Source organism: Podarcis cretensis (genome assembly GCF_951804945.1).
Source record: "Podarcis cretensis genome assembly, chromosome: 4".
NCBI classification, from domain to species: domain Eukaryota; kingdom Metazoa; phylum Chordata; class Lepidosauria; order Squamata; family Lacertidae; genus Podarcis; species Podarcis cretensis.
This window is the reverse complement of record NC_137173.1, coordinates 96466930-96480406: the sequence shown is the minus strand read 5'-3', so window position 1 is coordinate 96480406 and position 13477 is coordinate 96466930. Positions and strand designations below refer to the sequence as shown.

General features: G+C 43.8%; 1 protein-coding gene across 14 annotated transcripts in view; it reads right to left on the bottom strand.

Moving 5' to 3' along the window:
- Positions 1-12017, bottom strand: part of MBNL2 (muscleblind like splicing regulator 2) — a 79286-nt gene extending 67269 nt beyond the window's left edge. For 9 of the 14 annotated variants that reach the window (XM_079972918.1, XM_079972917.1, XM_079972919.1 and 6 more), the window contains exon 1: positions 11885-12016. The gene's annotated coding sequence lies outside the window, so the exon portion shown is untranslated. Of the gene's footprint in view, positions 1-2318; positions 2464-11884 lie in introns of those variants that run through there. The other 5 variants (XM_079972907.1, XM_079972912.1, XM_079972913.1 and 2 more) reach the window with 3 other exon arrangements.
- Between the last annotated feature and the right edge of the window lie 1460 nt (positions 12018-13477).

Below are 13477 nucleotides of genomic sequence, written 5' to 3'. Positions count from 1 at the left end.
ATCAGAGCTTACATATAACATCAGCCAGCGAGTTACATAGTTGTGTCCTCCCGTTACATACTTTACAAGCAATCTGAAGTTGGGAGAATTAAAAAACAATGCCATACAAGGAGCTACAATTACAGGGGAAATGATAAAATGATCCACTGGGATGAGTGGGTTAGGATCCAGCAGATCTCTGGCTGAGCAGGAAGATTCTTGGCACAGCTGGGCTACGCTGTCTTAACTCCCTCAACCTCGGCTCAGCCAGAGATATGCCAGTATCTCCTCCATCCCAGCTTACCTGAGATCCAGTGAATCTTAAACAGGAGAAAGCCCTGAAAATGGGGTGTTCTGGGGTGTGGTGGGACTTTGTCTGGATTCTAAGCCCTTTCAGCTGAGTCATATGAACTGGCAACCCGGAATAAATCAAACCAGGAAAAAGGGAAATGTAACTAAAACACTATTTAAAGGCTTGTTTTTGCTCTACCAGGCTTAGGCCTGGTAGCAACAACCCCACTGCTTAACAGAGTTTGGATCTGGTGTAACTTTAAAACTGGCTTACTTTATGGCAAGCTTGCTTTATACTGGTGTAGAATTACTCCTTAAGTATTCCTAAAGGCAATTCTTTCCCCCCGGTTTTTTTAGTAATTTCAAAAAGGCACTGTTCTAAAATAGAAAAGCAGCCTATATCAATATCAACCTTCCAGAAGGCTCTCTGAACAAATGAAGGCAATCACAGAACAATCCTACACATATCTACCCAAAAGTCTCATTGGGTTCAATAAAGTTTAATCCCAGAAAACGGGATATATAATTGCAGCTATATTGCACCAGCTATATTCCGATCAACACACTGCCATATCAGGAAGTAAATGATAGGACAAATGAGAAGTTAAGCGCCTCCTCACTTAATAGATACTGTACAAGAAAAATCCCTTGCGCAACATTTTTCAGTGAAACAAAATTGGAACATTTCTTAAAATTACAGAGATGTTGCACTGCATAGAAGCAACTTGACAAATCTTTAATTACATGTCCTAAAAACCAGACAAACAGTTACTATTCTGCTTTTGCAATACCAGTTTGTTTGGTAGCAGCTAAACACAATATTATAGTTCTACTCTGAAAGCATGCTCAGTCTGAACTCCTTTAATTGAGAAATGCTTTGAGAAATGACCTGTATGTTTAAATATCCATGACAGATCATGAATTAGTATTTTTCATGCTTCAGTTTTAAAAATCTTCATCATAAAATCATGTGTGTGTAAAAAACAATAGTCAAGAATGAAAAAAATGAGAGAAATGAACAACTAACAACCAATTTCTGCAAATTAATTTCTTCTTGAACACAGTGGGTATAGAAGACAGTGAAATTAACAGTAAACTCTGCCTTTCCAAACCCAACTTTCTATTCAGAAGAATCAAAGTCTTCCATCCCAACTGCAGCTTTCCCCAATCTCGTAAGTGAGAGTATTCAACATAAATCTTCTGTTGCTGCTTGTAGCTAGTTCTTATCAAGTAAACTGACATGTCTCGGCTTTAAAAGCCAGACCTCCTCATTAAATTATTCTGCTGGCTGTGTGTTCTCATTAAAAATGTATATAGATAAGATATCTGCAGTAACTATTACCAGCCTGGCCTGGCCATTTCTGTTTTATATAAGGGTTCTACAGTACTGACAACTTTGGAAATAACATGACAAGTTTGAAAATAACACTCCAAATCAATCACTGCTATCAAATCATGGAGACATACATTGCAATGGGCGACGATTTCCACTGTTCTTTTGTGAAGAAACAGATTCCTTTTAGAAATTATGGCCATTGCCAAATTTTGGCAGGTAGATTAACTAAAACAATCACAGACTTACCTGGGAGTAAGCCCCATTGAACACAGCGTGGCTTATTTCTGACGAAACTGGCACAGGGTTGTGCTGTTAGTTTAAGCTGACATCCCCCCCCCCCCAAGACAGAATGTTTTATTCCATGAACTCCTTTCGAATCTGTCTGTTGCAAAGTTCATTAATCCCCTTCCCAGATACACAGTTCTTGGGATTCATTTAGACATGCAGTACTTTTTAGAAACATTGACTGCTTGTTTCCCCACAAAAAAATGTGTTATTTTTCAATAGATCTGTCCCATCACCCTATAGAGAGACAGGATCACTTGAATTGCTTTACACTGAATTCTCTTAATAAAACACAAACATCCTACAGAGACTCTTTGTACAGGGGGGGGGTCTCTTTTTCTGCCCCTCTAAGCAACACATATGGTATGCAGCATACTGCAGCAAACTCTTTAAACATTCAGTAAAAGAAAACCAGCCTCCTACGTACCTTGTGTTGCTCTGTCTATCTGACACTTAAATCACACAAACAAAATACTCTAATGCAATAGCGGTCCTATCTTTTCGATTGCATCATGACGATGAATATGTCTCCGGTGAAATAATTACCGCTGCTTATTTTCTCCCGCCTCTCTGGAAGCCGTACGCTTTATCTGGGGATTTTCCTTTCGATGATGAAGCAAAGGCAGCCTGAACTCTGTTGGTGAACAACTGCAGTCCTTCCTTCCGGCAAAATCCCTCCCAGTCCACTGTAGCCAATCACACAGAAGTTCAGCAGCTCTATTGGTCTTAAACTGGTTGGAATGCATTGACTGACAAGGCAGCGCAGCTTGCCTAATGTGCAAAAACAATGCGTCCACGCCAATGAAAAAGGAATCTCCCTGGAAAATGGTGTTTCTTGAGAAGGTAAAATGACACCTCTACAAGAAAACAGAAATGCAAGAAGCGGGTAGGGGAGAAACACCACCAGATGCTCTTGTACCGATTCAATTGCAGGCTGATTTGAGAATGCTTTGAAAGAAAACACATGAGAACATGCACACAAATACTGAAGGAAATAATTTACATTTTAAAATCAGACTAAAGAGTCAACACCACCAGCTTTTCCCCCCCTCAGAAGCAGTAGTGCTGGCATGTACAGGGTTATGGGTAACAGGCTGCCATCTGTTGGTACTGAGATTTGTTCGTGCATATTAATCCAAGTAATGTAACCTTCACTTAAAAAAAAAAAAAGGTTGCCAAAATAAAAGCTGATGAATTTAGACAAGCGGTTTATAATCTCCACATTCAATGCGGAAATTGCATTTTTTCTTAGAAAGAGGTTTGCCACAAACAACGTACTATAGCATTACCTCATTTATTTAGCTTCTAAATTTGAAAAAGAGTCCGATGTTATATTTTTTATGTTACGTTCGGCACACATGAGGTAGGAAAAGACCTGAGAGACTGTATCCATCCCTACAGAATTATTATTTTGGGGGGAAGAGGGGGGTGTTAAGATCAGCAGAGGGTTCCCTCTTTGGTGGTTCTGCCACCTTCAGAAGTTCAGGATGTGGCAGCCCAGCCACAGAGAGGGCACACCTGTGGAACTAAATCCCCACAAAAGCACAGCTGGCATTTTTGTTGCATAGTTTCCTTTGCATGCTGAGGACGCATCACCTGATGTTTGATAGTTGAGATTCAGAGCCGTAGCCAACTAAATTTTACTCAGAGTAGGCCCACTGAAATTAATGGATCTAAGTTAGTCATGCTCATTAATTTCTATTGATGCACTCTGAATTAAATCTAACATTGGATACAACCCGTATAATTTAGGACTCGCTTGTAAATTGTTTTAACCTATTTTATATTGTTGCAGCTTGCCCTGAGACCTACTGTCAAAGTAAGAAATCCTATAAATAAATGGGTTATTTATAAAACATATCTTCCAATAATTTGGATGCTAAGGTACAGATTGAGATATAATTCCTGTGGCACAATAGAGATGTGTTTTTTAATTAGCCTCCACGATTTCTTGGCATGGCTTGGTTGGTTGTAAGTCATTTCAGATGACCTTGGACAAGATAAAGAGACTAACAAATTTAATAAATAAGTATTATTATTATTTCCTGAGAGTTTCGCATCATGGAAAAACTAACACTTGAAGAATAAACAGTTCCTTTAGGTTCCTTCCTACACTACAATGCTCTATAATGGCTAATACATACATTCAACAAGATAATGGTCTAGAGCAGTGGTTCCCAAACATTCCCCACCCCCCATGGACCACTTGAAAAACGCTGAGTGTCTTAGAAGACAACTTGTCTGCGTGTTGCAGCAATTGTAACGCACTGTGCTAGAAGCTGTACAATTTTACTTCTCATACGCTGTATTTTACTGCATGCCATAGATTTTGAATTGCAATACAATAAATCATAAGAAATAAAAGAAACAAGAAAATGCAATTAAAAATCACAAGGAACACTTATTCCAATGGATGTGCCATCACTCATCTTCATCCGCAAATCTACAGACATCATCATTATTACTATTAATTAAATTTGTATACCGCCTTACAACCGCAGGTCTCAGGGTGGTTCACAGGATACACTGCTGACCACCTGGATGACGCCTATGGACACTTTTGTTCCATGGACCAGCTTGTTAATACATGGTCTAGACTAGAGCATCCCTACATTCAGTCACCGAAGTGTAAGCATTGGGCATTTAATAGCACTCTGAAGAACAAATGTGATTTATTCTAACGGGAACAAAAGGGAAGCCTAACTGAACACATGCAAAGGAGCCATAACTGATGAGGCAAGCTCATCTCCTCACTGGGCTCTGTCAAGTGGGACTCCACAGGAGTTGATACTATTACACACTGCTCAGTACACACACACACACTCAAAGCCATGGGGTAAGATAGTCTGGAGCTGTGCAGTTGGGTATCATCATCGTGTTAATGAAACCCAGTTCTATACTTCATTAACTAAACAGCTAGGTGCTAAAGCAAGTGTTTGGAATTGATGATGAAGTGGATGAGGCTGATTAGGCTGAGACTGAATGCAGACATCGTCTGTCTGATGCTGATGATCAAGGGGCATTTTGCTCTATCCCATCAAAGTAGACTTACAGGCCAATGTTGCTCCTGGACCCAATACTGCACCTTGCAGGAGTGCCTTCTGTCACTTACACCCGCAGCATAGGCTATACACCTTCTTGCAAAAGGGGTTTGCTGTCCTCATACAAGATTCTGCCAACCTACTGAGAACTTAGAGGGTAGCACTGCTCCACATCCTATTCAGCTGGTGAATTCATGGAAGACGGCCTTCATGGATGAAGTATCCACACTCAAATTCTCTCCTTCAAGAAGCATATCTAGTGCCTTCTCTCTTAACGTTTAGGAAAATTGTGAAAAGCATCCTATTTCTACGTGTTTTTAGTACTACCAGATGATGCATTTCCCCAAAGCTAAGTATGATTTGTTCTGATTATGACTTGTGTGTTTTGTTTCTAAATTTCAAGTGCAATGCTTTGAGGGTGTTTTGACAAAAAAGAGCAGCTTATATATTTTAAAAATAAATAAAAAGAGGCGCAGAACCCAATCCATCCTTATAATTTATGGTGGCTGGGAGAGTATGAAAGCCGCTCAGTCCAAAAAAGACTTTTAAAGGTTAAAACCAGCACTTTGAATTCAGTCTGGAAGCAAACCAACAGCAAGTGAAATGGTTGCAGAATGGACTGGATATGCTCCCAGCCCCCGTGTTTTGCTCTAGGTTGGAGGTTCCCAAACTGTGGCCTGAAAGCTTCATTCATTTGGTCTGTGGCATATCTGTGGATGCATGGTGGAAAATTGAAGGCAACAATCCACCAGTTTAAATATAGTGGTACCTCGGGTTAAGAACTTAATTCGTTCCAGAGGTCTGTTCTTAACCTGAAGCACCACTTTAGCTAATGGGGCCTCCCACTGCCGCCACACTGCCGCCACACAATTTCTGTTCTCATCCTGAAGCAAAAATCTTAACCCGAGGTACAATTTCTGGGTTAGCAGAGTCTGTAACCTGAAGCGTCTGTAACCTGAAGTGTTTGTAACCCGAGGTACCACTGTATTAATATTGCATTTTTATTCATTTGGTCCATGGCATATCTGTGGATACATGGTGGAAGATGGAAGGCAACAATCCATCAGTTTAAATATTAATATTGCATTTTATTGCTTTCCTTTCTTATATTTGATTGCATTACAATCTGAAACCTATAGAATGCAATATATAAGTAACAAAATAATAAGTAAAAAGACAACAAAATCATACAGCATCTAGCCCAACGCATTACAACTCCTGTGCTCCTGCCAGTGTGTTTGCACTGCGCCAACCTCACAGCTGCCTTACCACTGTCTTTCCCATAATGCAGCAGCAACTCAGCCGGAGGCAGCCCTGCCACGTTGTCTGCTACAGTCAATATGAATTCCCCAAACACTTATGACTTATAGGTCAAGGCCAGGACATAGAATTGGGGAGTCCATTCAGATTACGAAGCACAAACATGCAGGGTCATTATCAGGTTTGAATCAGTCTTTTCATGCTACTAATGGGCTCCATCTGGTTCTAACACCTGAGTTCCCATATGGCACATCTCCTTTGTACACTCACTTTGGCCTCCTTATCTCCACAGACATGCCACCTGGCAGCAGGCAGTTATTGCTTAGTGTGTGATTGGAGCCAACAGGAGACAACCACCAGGTTACATTCCCCAAGAACATCAGGCATTGCCTCTGCCATGATGGCCACCTGCTGCATAACAGAGCCATGTATCAGCTAAGCTCCCGTAATAAGTACTGCTTCTGGATAAGCATCAAGAAAAGAAAGAGGGCACAAAGGCAAGGGAAGCGACTGAAGAATGTAACAGCAGTGGTGGCAGCAGTGTCATGCCACAGCTCTGGTGGTGGAAGGGGTTCCAATGGCAGTGGAATTGGCAACGAGCCCATCAGAGCTCCCGGTGCTTAGGTAGGTGCCCAACAATGTTGACATTTGACCCACGTCATGTGCTTTGCCAGTGATGACCTAATCCAGCAAGCAGATTGACTCCTGCTGTACTCTGCACCAGCTGAAGCCTCGAAACCAACTTCAAAAGCAATCTTGCATTGTGTGCTTTAGTGATATAGTGGTACCTCGGGTTAAGAACTTAATTAGTTCTGAAGGTCTGTTCTTAACCTGAAACTATTCTTAACCTGAGGTACCACTTTAGCTAATGGAGCCTCCTCCTCCTGCTGCTGCTGCTACTGCTGTGCCACTGCTGCACGATTTCTGTTCTCAACCTGAAGCAAAGTTCTTAACCCGAGGTAATATTTCTGGGTTAGTAGAGTCTTTAACCTGAAGCGTATGTAACCCGAGGTACCACTGTACAGCCTTAAGAATCTGACACAAAAGCATTCCAGCCTATCCTGAAGTGCCAAGTACAAGAATAAGGTACAAGGTTTTAGACCTGAGTGACAGGAGGAGGCTGGTCCCTATCTGTTATGGGTGTCCCTATCATTCCCACTGAGGACACAATATCTGTCAATCTTCATTAATTCAATTTAATCTGGACACGGCTTTGGTAAGCAGATACACATGGAGTCCCTCACTGTGGTCATCGACACAGTAAGCACTTCACACCACAAGATCTGAAGACTGTTTTACCCTTTACTGGTTTCAAGGTAAGCCGAAAATGTTTTCTGTGTACAGCCAATAACATCTGGGGGGGGGGCCACAGCTTCTCCATCCCTGGCTGTAATTTGTTTCTATAATTTTACCTGGTAGATGCCTATGTTGGAGAAGGTGGATGCAGCTCTTCTAAGGACAACTCCCAGGGCATAATGAGCAGCCATACGGCATCACCGTTTGGCAGGTACTGACAAATGCCCAGGCCAGAACACCAGGAAGGAAAACTGCCCTCCCCCCTACAAAAAAAAAGAGCTCCCAAACAGATCCATTTTTTAAATAACTCTGAAAAGAATGGGAGGATAAGGAGACAGCTGCCGCCTCTCAGACGATGCACATTCTCACCATTTAATAGGCAAAATGCACAGAAACAGCAAACTCTATGAAAAGAATGTGGTAAACAGGTATATTTGTATGAGAATTAACTACTCTGGAGAGGGTTTTTTCCTGAGGCAAGGCTGATAAGAGAACATCAAGAGGATTCCTTTCAGGCATGCTGAACTATAAATTGCTTTTATTTTACTGTTATTTTACTTTTGCTTTTTCTTCATTGCCCCATCATCTGCTTTGCGCAATAGTTGCCTGATAAAGAGAAAGTCTGCCACTATTTTGTGACATTTTGGTTGGTCCTAATTAGAGGGGTTTTGTCATTATAAGCCACAGAAATTCCATGGCTTATAATGATTGCACCTTGACATGGGGTTTGGGGGCCACAAGGGAGTCTAAATTTGGGCTCTTCCAAAAATAAGATGATCCACTTATTTTTAAGTACCCTAACTTATTTCTTACTCAACCCAATGTGAGCTGGGGTGGGGTGGGCAGTCAACAATATCTAAGTTTACCTTGCCATTGATAAAATTTCAAAAATGGACAAGCATTTTCCATCAGAGACTGTACTCAACCCACACCCCAAAATTAAAAAAGTGATCTCTCTCCTTAATGCAGGACTATTTTTGTAGAAGAGCTAGCTTCAGTTCATTTACACTCATGCATGTATTGCTAGACCATGGTTCAGCAATATGTACAAGTGCAGCCATTGTAAACAGGCAGTAGCCCATTTTCTTTGAACATCTGGCATTCCATGCGATTCACTGATAGCCTATTGAGATACCAGCTTTAAGGATCAGGTTTAGACATGTGTAAAGAAGTAATAGATGCTGCCTGGCAATGGTTGCATCTTCCTTTGGGTAGGGTGTGTTTGCAGAGTTAAACAGTAAATGAGAAAACTATGAGTGTGCAACAAGTTGCAGCTTGGATGAGAATAGGAGAACAAAAGAAAAGAGTTGATGACACATCAGCTCTTCCACAACTTGAAGAATCGCTCTCTCATTTTTCTACATGCCCCTATTAAGATATTTAATTAAACACTGTATTCATTATATCTGAGTTGGGCCCTTTCCCCCATGACATACAGCAGCTACAACCCCACTACTTTTATGACATATTAAATTAGGAGGCAACCAGGCAGTATACCGGTAATTATCAGATGCTACAGTGATACAAAATTCACTTATCTGGAGCAAAGTTAAATTACGATCCACATACAGTATTGTTTTCTCCCAATGAATTCAATGGGACTTAACCCAAGAATATCCAAAGCAAGTCATTCTGGTATGACTGTTCGGTATTCTCACTAGTCAGGAAAAAACCAACAACCCCACATTTCTATAAGAAATGAACAAACGTGCAACAGAATCCTTTTCCATGTTTACTTTGAAGCAAGCTCTATTGTGTCCACTTCCTAGTTACTAACTCCCTATGCAGGGCCAATATAGCCTTAGGATTATAGATTTAAGCAACCACTGCAATTCAGAGTTCATTTACTGGATGTATGGTCTACCCAAGTCGATGGAACACTGTTAGGTGCCCCCCAACATTTCACTACCATATGTAGGTTTCATACATCCTAAAAGTGGCTCCAAGGCACCCATATAGTGCTAATTTTATCCTTTAATATAACATTGCATTTAAGTGTTTATAAAATTATTATAATTAGTTCAGAACTACAAAGGCAAGCTGCAAGTCTAAATGCCACAGCTCAGCAGCTTGAAACACATGGTAATATTTTTGATGGGAATCACAGTTCAGTTCAGGTTTTTTAATATAAAGTTCAAAAGTTTTCATATATTTAAAATGTTCTCAAGCTGCCTGTTAAGACAAACGAAATACATTGAGACAACTGAATCAAATAAATAATGTTAAGGCAGCAACTTAAAAGCAACAAGACAGCGTTAGCCAGGTACAAAACAAACAAATGTCAGCTATGCTGCCAGCTTTTCCCACATGTTGACAATTGTGCAGAAGCTTTAATGCCATTTTTAAAGCATGTTATGATCATTTTAATTTGCAAACTCTCCCTAGGCAACAATCTCCCCTCACTAAATGGGAAGTTTTAATATGAGTTCAGTACGGGTAAGGCTACACCTTTTTGTTCCAACCCACCAAGAGAGATACATGCAGGAAGCAGAGTCCACCATCACCAATGGTGGACTGGGAGACTGGATATGGGTGCGCAAATTAACAAATGTATATGACCCCCTTCTACCATGCATGGTTTGAATGGAGTGTGCCACCTTCCCATCTATCTTATAATTCGCATGAGAATGTAAGATGGCACCCACTGTTTCACACCACTGGTATGTAGCCTTTGGTGCACAATTGTGTCAGGAGTGGGAGCTGTTCCACTAAAACCAAGGTGGCTCTCTTCACTGAGTCCAGTGGAGGAGAAGGAGACTGCACTCACAGCACAAATCTAAGCACGTATATTCAGAAGTAAATCTCAAGTTATTTCAGTGGGATGTAGTCTGAAATTCCATGCAAGCTTCACTGGGAGGAAGACTGAAATCCTAAACATAGTTGCTTAGGGAGCAAGCACCACTAGTGAACTTACTTCTGAGTAAAAACACACAAGATTGCGCTTTAAGTAGCAGTGAGCACATGGGACTTCCTTCTGAGTAGGCATAGGATTGCAGCATTTTCACAAATGTAATGTTTTCTTGCATTCAAACAATATCATACTGCATAAAATGGGATTTTATGAATTGCAAGCCTGCAGAAAAAAGATACCATCCCAATGCAGCCTCAGTGTCTGAAGCCTTGTTTTTATGTAAAATTCCTCTGTATCTAGTGTTGCATTTTCTTTCATCTTTCCCTCTTACAGAGTAATCCTGGTCACAGATCCTTAACAGCCAAGAGAACAACATATTTTACTGTCTCTGAACTCTGTTTCTGGCACCAGATCACTCCTGTAAATGCAATGTCCCTACGAATGTTACTTCTTGCACCAATCTCACTAACAGCTGCAACTACAGAACCAGGAAACAAAACATTTAGAAAACACCACCATACAAAGCACCTCGCAGTCAGGCTCTCTTCCTTGCTTGAAACAACTCAGCCAAACGCAAACATGAGCTGCTCGCTGCTGCTGCTGCTGCCACCAAAAGCACCAGGGGTTGCCAAATGCTGAGTTAACAAAACTGTGAATCTGCACTGAACCAAAAGTAATAGGGAGTGCATGGCTTTCTTTCCACACGTTCTCAGTAGCCTGACACTGTTGTACCCTGGACAGACAGGCACGTAACTTTATTCTTCTTTCCGCAAGGGCAGACGCAGATGCGTCAGATCTTTTAAAAAAACTGTTGAAAACCAACGCATTTGTGCCTCATTCAAGCGGATCCCAAGTTACATATGCTACTCATTACTCGGGAAGAGGAGGGGAGGGGAAAGATTTGAAAAGGGCCTGAGTCAGCTGCAGGAGACCTTGGCGTTGGTGTCATTATGATTATGATTATTACTATTCTTAGGGGGGAGGGGATTGAAGGAGTAGTAGACCAAGTTGGCATCCCCTAAGGGAAAGGGATCTGGCTCCCATCCTGGCTTTTAATCTTATCCAAGTCAAAACTACTCCTCCCTCCTCCCTGCTGAGCAAAGGGAGGGAGAGGCGTTCTGCTCCTTCACACGCGCGTCCCTTGCAAATAACGCCTCTCCCGACGCTCCACCAGCCACGGTGCCTCCTCGGCGCGGGGGGAGCCGGGCAGCCAGGGGTTAAACCCGGCAGCACCTCAGGCGAGAACTGCTCGTGTGAGTGCGCGAGCGCCGGGTCCCCGGGAAGAGCACGCCAAACGCGTAAACCCGGGTCTGGAGGGTAAACAGGGCGCCTGGCAACGCCGCGGCTCTTCTCGCGCAGCCGACCTGCGCTCATTTCCATAGCACCCGCTGCGCGCGGGCGGAGAGGGGACGCCGCCGCCCCACCGCCCAGCCCGCGTTCCCTACGTGCGTCCCCGCCGCCGCCGCCCCCGGGAGAGAGGCCGGCGTCCTCCCCTCAGCCTCGCCAAGGTCCCCTCGCCCTCGCCGCCTCCGCTTCTCCCCTCACCTGCCGCGGAGAGAGCGAGCCGCGTCCGCGCGTCTGGGCTGGGCGCGAAAGGCAGGAACTTGCCAGCTCTGCCGGCGCGGCGGGGGCGGCCGCTGGGGACGGGCTGGCCCGGGCCCACCCCGAAGGGCCGGGCCAAAGCCGCCGCGGCGCCGCCTCTCCTCCTCCTCCTCCTCCTCCTCCTCCTCACAGAGCCGCCGCAGCCCCCGCCGGCAGGCAGCGCGCGAGGAGACGCCGGGTGGCGGCGGCAACGGGAGACGCGGGCCGCTTCCCGGCGCCTGCGCGGCCCATGCCCGGGGGTCGCCACGCGTCCCTCGGAGGCGCAGCCGCCTCGGAGCTTTAGGGACCGGCGTCGGGCCTCCCCTCCGGGCAGCCAGGCGCTCCGAGTCAGGGAGGCAGACGCGGGCGAAGCGTGACGTGACGGGGCGGAAATCGACAGTCCCTCTCGCGGCGCTTCAGGCCTCGCCGCCGCCGCCGCCGCCTCAGTGAACGCGGAGGGGCCGGGCTGGCTGCCGGGGAAGCAGAGGCCCCTCTTCGCCTTGCCTTGGGGGGCCCTCGACCCTCACGAGTTGTGGAAAACTGACAAAGCATAACCATCATATTTCTTAGTTGTTATTTTTTCCCCCTTCCTCACCCTATTGATAAAGCAAGAAAAACGGGCATTATTTGCCCTTGAAATGGGCTTGCTTTCAAAACATGCACACCATGATAGGAACGAGGCGTCATAGAACATGAGAATCAACAGCCGTATAAGCCTGGCTTTTTCCAACTTGCACCATTTGAGTGAAAGGCACAAAACAAATCTCTGAATTGAGCTCTTAGCTGGGCTGTCACTGGTCTTGCTTCTCTCCCCAGTCCATTAGGTGGGATATCATTTGAGGGGTTGGAATTAAAGTCCTCTCGCAGGGCCTGCCTTACCAGCTGATTATGGGTATCGTGAAAGGACAGTGAATTGTTGAAACAAAATAAAAAAACTCCTTCCAGTAGCACACTTAGTTGGTCTTTAAGGTGCTACTGGAAGGAATTTTTTTATTTTGTTTTGACTATGGCAGACCAACCCGGCTACCTATCTGTAAGTGAATTGTTGGTCATTTGATATTATTATTATTATTATTATTATTATTATTATTATTATTATTATATTTTTACTACCAGAGAGGAGGAAAGGCACCTGTGGGATTTTCCGCCTCAGGTGCCAAATAACTTTAAAGGCCTTGGCTAGGATGCATTTTTAACTGAGTGGTAGAGGCACCATTTGCTAATGTCCCACTTCAGGCAGTAGAGTATCTTGGGCTGGCATTTGCAGATTGCATATTTCTCCATTACATATATCACTTTATACTGTACACAGGTTTCAAAGGAGAAAACTGTTCCTGAAATGGGGGGGTGAGGTGAGGTGAGCTGAGGAGCATCTTGGCGATATGAACACCAGTCCCTCAGCATCACCCAGAGCTAGTTTCTTCTGCAAACAGGGCCCCATCTGCACTTTTGATTTAAACTTATAAAGCAATGTAATACTACTGTAAGCACCCATGTCTCTCCCCAAAGAATCCTGGGAACTGTAGTTTGTTAAGTGTGCTAAGGGTACCCCTGCTC